This window comes from Meleagris gallopavo, chromosome Z (assembly GCF_000146605.3).
Source record: "Meleagris gallopavo isolate NT-WF06-2002-E0010 breed Aviagen turkey brand Nicholas breeding stock chromosome Z, Turkey_5.1, whole genome shotgun sequence".
NCBI lineage: Eukaryota > Metazoa > Chordata > Aves > Galliformes > Phasianidae > Meleagris > Meleagris gallopavo.
In genome coordinates this window covers 19246123-19251497 of record NC_015041.2, presented here as the reverse complement: position 1 = coordinate 19251497, position 5375 = coordinate 19246123, and the positions used below count along the sequence as shown (strand labels likewise).

At 37.3% G+C, this 5375-nt stretch overlaps 1 protein-coding gene and 1 long non-coding RNA gene across 3 annotated transcripts in view; one reads left to right on the top strand and one right to left on the bottom strand.

The window, feature by feature from the left end:
- On the bottom strand, positions 1-5369 carry LOC109363924. 2 transcript variants are annotated; one of them, XR_002109825.2, is made up of 3 exons: positions 1470-5369; positions 1122-1238; positions 1-1018 (listed from the first exon to the last, which is right to left on the bottom strand). It is a non-coding gene; the product is annotated as an uncharacterized LOC109363924 (long non-coding RNA). The 2 variants fall into 2 exon arrangements; XR_004162174.1 differs by having other exon boundaries at positions 5262-5369.
- ADAMTS6 (ADAM metallopeptidase with thrombospondin type 1 motif 6) overlaps positions 1-5375 on the top strand; it is a 246452-nt gene that overhangs the window by 50552 nt on the left and 190525 nt on the right.

Here is a 5375-nt window from a genome sequence, read left to right as displayed (position 1 = left end):
TTTGTAATTTTAATGCATCAAAACCCAACATATGGATGATTCTCAACTGCCCCAGGGTGAAGTTCACCAGTGCCTTTGGTCACCAGTGGACTCCAGTGGAAACTACTGGGAAATACTTATAAATTCAGCAACCTAGAGTTTATACTGAGGAAGCTGAAGGCCAGCCTTAACATAAAAGCAGCTACTGGGTTATACCTAAAGATTAATTTGGCCAGGGATATATGTGGAAGTCAGGGCTGTCACTGCTGTACAAAATGAGCTTCACACAGAGCCAAACAAGCCTAAATAAGATGTAAAAATGAAATGCTGGAATTTTAAGGTTCCTCCTTCTTGCTAACCAAAGAGCTGCTAATGTTGTGATAATCATATATGAAAATGAATTTTGAAGTTCCTTGTGAGATAGGGAGAAAAATGTATGTACTTATCATAGTCACATAATGCTCTATTGCATTCATATTATCTTTGCATTTTTGGGGAGATACCAAAAAGTTAGCAGGAGAGAATAACTATTAAAGATAGTTCAATGTATAAACTGTTGCAAGACACTGTGGTAGAAAGAATGCCAAAAAGCCATCTAAATTAGACAAAGCCGTAATCTCTGTCCAAAGCAGTATGCACTGCATGCTCTAGAGTCTTTAATAAATCTTTTCCAATTATACAGTCCAGGAATATGGAAAGTCTGATTCTTTCCATTCAAAATAAATCCATGCTCCTTTCACAATCCAATTTTACAATCTTTGACACTGGTGTATATGTTCATGCTTTTATTCAAAGTGTACCAGTAAATGAGAATCACCACATATTTCAGCAGGTGCTAAATGAGCAGAGTGGGATATTCAAACAAGTACAGAAGCTCTTCTCTAATTCTGAAACTAAACAAGCCACCTAGATTCTTAGATCAAGGTGCCCAGTTCTTCAGGAAGCTGTAATTCTTAGAGCTGTGTGCCAGACTGCAAAATGCTGCAGTGCTCTGCATACTAATTGCCAGGTCTTACAGGTCAGTAACTCATTCTTCATCCTAAAAAAAATCCAAATAACCGAATTCTTGCATTTCTGCTAATAATTTATGCATAAGTTATCTGTATTTCTGGATACAATAATCTTTGAGAAACAGAATTTACCTGACTTTTCCATAGAGATTTTCCATACATTTCCACATATTGTACAACTTGTCCCAACTTTGTTCTCTCTAAGTCTCACACATTGTTCAGATCATTGAGATCTTATGAAAGCTTTATCTGGAAATAAGAAAATAAGAGAACAAGAATATATATACATAGAAAAATTATTATACATACAGCTGGAAAATTCTCCCTTTAAACAAATTTTTGCACCTACTGGAGTAATCTTTTTGGTATCTGTTGACTTGGAAAATTGGAAAGAGACAAAGAAGAAAAGGATACCCTATCTTTGAAAGAAAAAAAAGCTCTCATCTGATTTCTCTCTTCTTTTATGTTTATTGCCATTACCGTTCTTTTGTGGAGCTCTATTATGTTTGCTGTACCTTCTACTTCAGTCTTAGCAACTCAATCTATTTGCCTGAAAAAGTTGAAATAAATACCCATTTTAATCACCTTCCATAGGGTAAGATTCTCAGTCTCAGGTTTACTTGAGAGAATTAATCACACCCCTCCCATTGTCCACCCCTTCCAGGTTTTGAGTGAGCCCTGAGCATACTGTTACCACATTCATGTCTTCTGGTCTCTATCCTGCTTTACTTGTGTTTTTTCTATCACGGAGAAAGCTGCCCAGAACCTCCTGGAGGACTGCAAACTTACACAAACCGAGATCTCCAGTCCTATTTCCAAATCTTATACTAAAATATTCAAGTTGGTTAGGCCCACGGATTCTTATATAAAGTGACTTAGGTGATGATAAGCCCTTTATCTAGAAAAGGATGGTCTACCATCTTGCCTTTGGTAAAGCTCTTCACATTTAAATGAAGACATTCTTGGCAAAATGTGCATTGCTGGGAAGACAAGCCTCAAGGCCTTACTTGGAACCAAATTCATTGCTATGAGTTTTGTTTTAGAGGGCCATCAAGAACAGCTTAGCTCAAAAGGGCTCCATTTTCCAATTGAAAAGACACTTTGATATGCAGTCTTTTTTCTTTTTTTTTTTTGGTGGCAAACTGAGAAATAGTGTGACAGGCACAATAGCTTCTATCTCTCTTGCATGGGAGTGATTGGTATTGCCCTGAACACCTCTCTTCCTGTTAGCAATCTGAATTCAGGCTTTTTACAAAGAAATGTCAGTGAGAGAGCCTGGACCTCAGTAGCACAATTACCTTCAAGCACTCCTAGAAAATTTTAGGTTAGAGGACTGAAAATAAAGTCCTTATGCTCATTACCAGCTTTCCTCCCCTATCAGCGCAGATAAAGCACAGGCATTTAGCAGAGATTAATGTAAGGTTACAATGATTTTTTTTCTCAACTATGTGGTCAACCAAAGTATTTTAGCAAGTGTTTCATCTGCCTCACAGATCAAGAGTTACTCAATCGAGTTTTAATTAAATTATTCAATCAAAAAGTATCGTATCTTACAGGTATTTCTAAATTAGAAAGCCTAAATAATGTACAAGCTCTTACTTGTGTAAGCATATTTACCTGGTGGTGGATGTTACACATAAAGTAATGGGAAACTATACTGTTTGATAATGCTATCCTACTCACTTATCCAGAGACAGGAGCAGATTACAGTCCAACTCTGGAGGAGTCTTTTAATCCAATTTGAGGTAGAAGGTAGCCATAGTGAAGAGACAAGCAAACAAATGAGATGTCTGACAGATTTGTTCTAAAAGCCCGACGCCAATTTTTCCCAGCCCTGACAAAGGAGTGGTAAAGAGTATTTTGTAATTCCTTACATGGAATTCACCAGATCAGGAATGGTTCAGGATGTAAATTCTTCCAATTCAGTACAAGCTACATGACAGTAATAAACAGTAAGATTGCTAATGCTAGAATAACAAACATCTAACAATCAGCTTAAGGAATGCATTGTTATGACTAGTCTTTTCATAAGCAGAATAGCAGTTTTCGGTTTTGCAGAATGAGCAATTCATACTTATGAATGACAAAAGTTTCATGTTGGATGGCTTTCTCTCCATCAGTGGAATGAATATTACATATAAAATCTCACCTTTAAGTCATGATACATACTAAGCTATAATCATTGCAATAATAACTGCTGTTATCATTGTAAAGCGCCCACAGATCATCTGTAAAGCTATCCAGCAGGTAACAGATATTCCAGTAGCAGTTGTCTTCATCAGACATCAAGTCACCGATGATAGCTGGACTACACTTCAGATTGTGACACAGAGTAGCTTATGTTTCTGTAAGCTACTAAAGTACAAGCCAGATACCAGCAACCCCACCACCAGTCTCTATAGAAGCAACGGGAACAATTAGGCTGTTAAAACCATAGTATCATATATTTAAAAAGAAAGAACGGGAGGAAATTGTAAAAATTGAAAAGGCAATCACAAATAATTAAACTACAATATTGACTAAGCTCATCATGGACTCAGTTGTCTGATTACCAGTTGCTGGTCCAAAATACTGAGCAATGATGAGATTCTTTTACTGTTCTAAACAAGAGATTTTATGTATTCAATGTGATTAATTTGATAATTTAGTATATCAGAATACTTCAAAATTTGCACTGCATAAGTGCTTATTGCTAATAAGAAACTGTATTTTACCAGTATGTTGGGTGGAATTTTGCCCACTGTTTCTTACTTTGGGATTAAGAATATTATTGACTGCCTTCCACTTACCTAAGCATTTCAAATAAAGTTCTCAAAGAGAATAAAAATGACTGATGAATCATATTTGTTATACTGGTGTCATTTTTCCTTTTATGTTGAATATTTAGAAATGATTTTTCTCTCCCAAAGTATTGCTGGAAAATTTCTAAATACAATAGGATATTACAGTTGAGTCTTCAGTAACCAGATGAATATACGTAATGGAGAAAAGACATACTTTCAAGCATGCCCATTCAAATGTACAGGGAATGAGAAACTCCTCTTGTAGAAGTACACTTGTACAAATACTTAAAAGCTTTCCCTTCTGTGTTTATTAGTTAACAGCAAGATTCCTGGAATCAGCCTCAAATACCTCTGAGTATGTCTAGCAATGTTAAATTGAAGTTTAATGTAAGTATTTAAACAAAAAAGTGCTTGCCAATATTATCAATTGTTGACTGACATGCTAAAGGATTTGAAGGCCTAAAGTAAAGTAAGAGTGCTAAATGCTTTAGCTAACTACTTCCCTAGTCTGCAAAGACTAACAAGCAGGGTAAGACACAGAGTAGTACACTCTGCTCAATAAATCTATAATCCTGTCCAGAGCTTCTGAGACACAGAATGGCAGTTCCTATCTGCTATTTGGTTGTTTCTACTTACAGCAAAGAAAAAATTATATTAAGAACCTGCATATGACTTTTTGTGCAAGTTTCTTGTTTAAAATGTTGCAAATCATTAGAAACATATGGGTATTATTCAGGCTGATGAGACAAAAATAAAAGTCATCAAATAGACTCACTATTTTTATCTGAACTCAGGGAAAAGTGATTTTATGCAAAAAGGGTAAGTCAAACAATATTGGGAATTCTGTCAGAAATTCTAATTATAGATGGTCAGGAATTTTTTTTATCTGGAGTCAAAGTTTTTTCCTGGTAATATACCAGTTTTGACAAAATTGCTATTGGAAACATTTCTTGAGCTCCAGCAGTGGATGTAGGCAAGAAAATGGAGTTGTCTGGGACAGAAAATAAATAACTTGTTGGTCTGAGCAGGCAGCTGAGCTTTGCAGAGCCCAAGGCTTTGCCTTGCTTGATTTAGAGCAAGGAGCTGAACCCATTGAAGTGACCTGACCTGGCCAGAAAGTGCTAAGCTGTCTTTCTTTTTAGCTTGATCAATACTTAATCGGTTATATGCCAGGGAGCAGCTCCAACCACAGACAGCTGATCTTCCACACCAGAATAACCCCAGCCTAGTTGTCAAGACTGCATTCTGTCTGGCTCGGCAGGACCTGAGCAGGTCTCCACATCCCACCAGGATACCACGATCATGAGGCAATTAGATCATGCGCGTCTCCCTGTTCAAAAGGTTATTTTTGTTCTTGGTATAGAATGGGGTAAAAGCCATCCTTTCAAAAGGACAGACTGCACGTTTGGCAAGCCCTACGCTGAGCAGAGACTGTCACAAAGTCCGTCCGCAGAAACGACCAAGATAGCTAAGGTACGCTTGCCCGCACCTGCCGCAGAGCGCGCTGTATGAACGCGATCGTCTTACAAATGAATTAGCTACAGAAGGAGGAACTTCGTAACTCCGAGAAAAAACACTCCTCCGCGCCCAAGCTGACCAACGC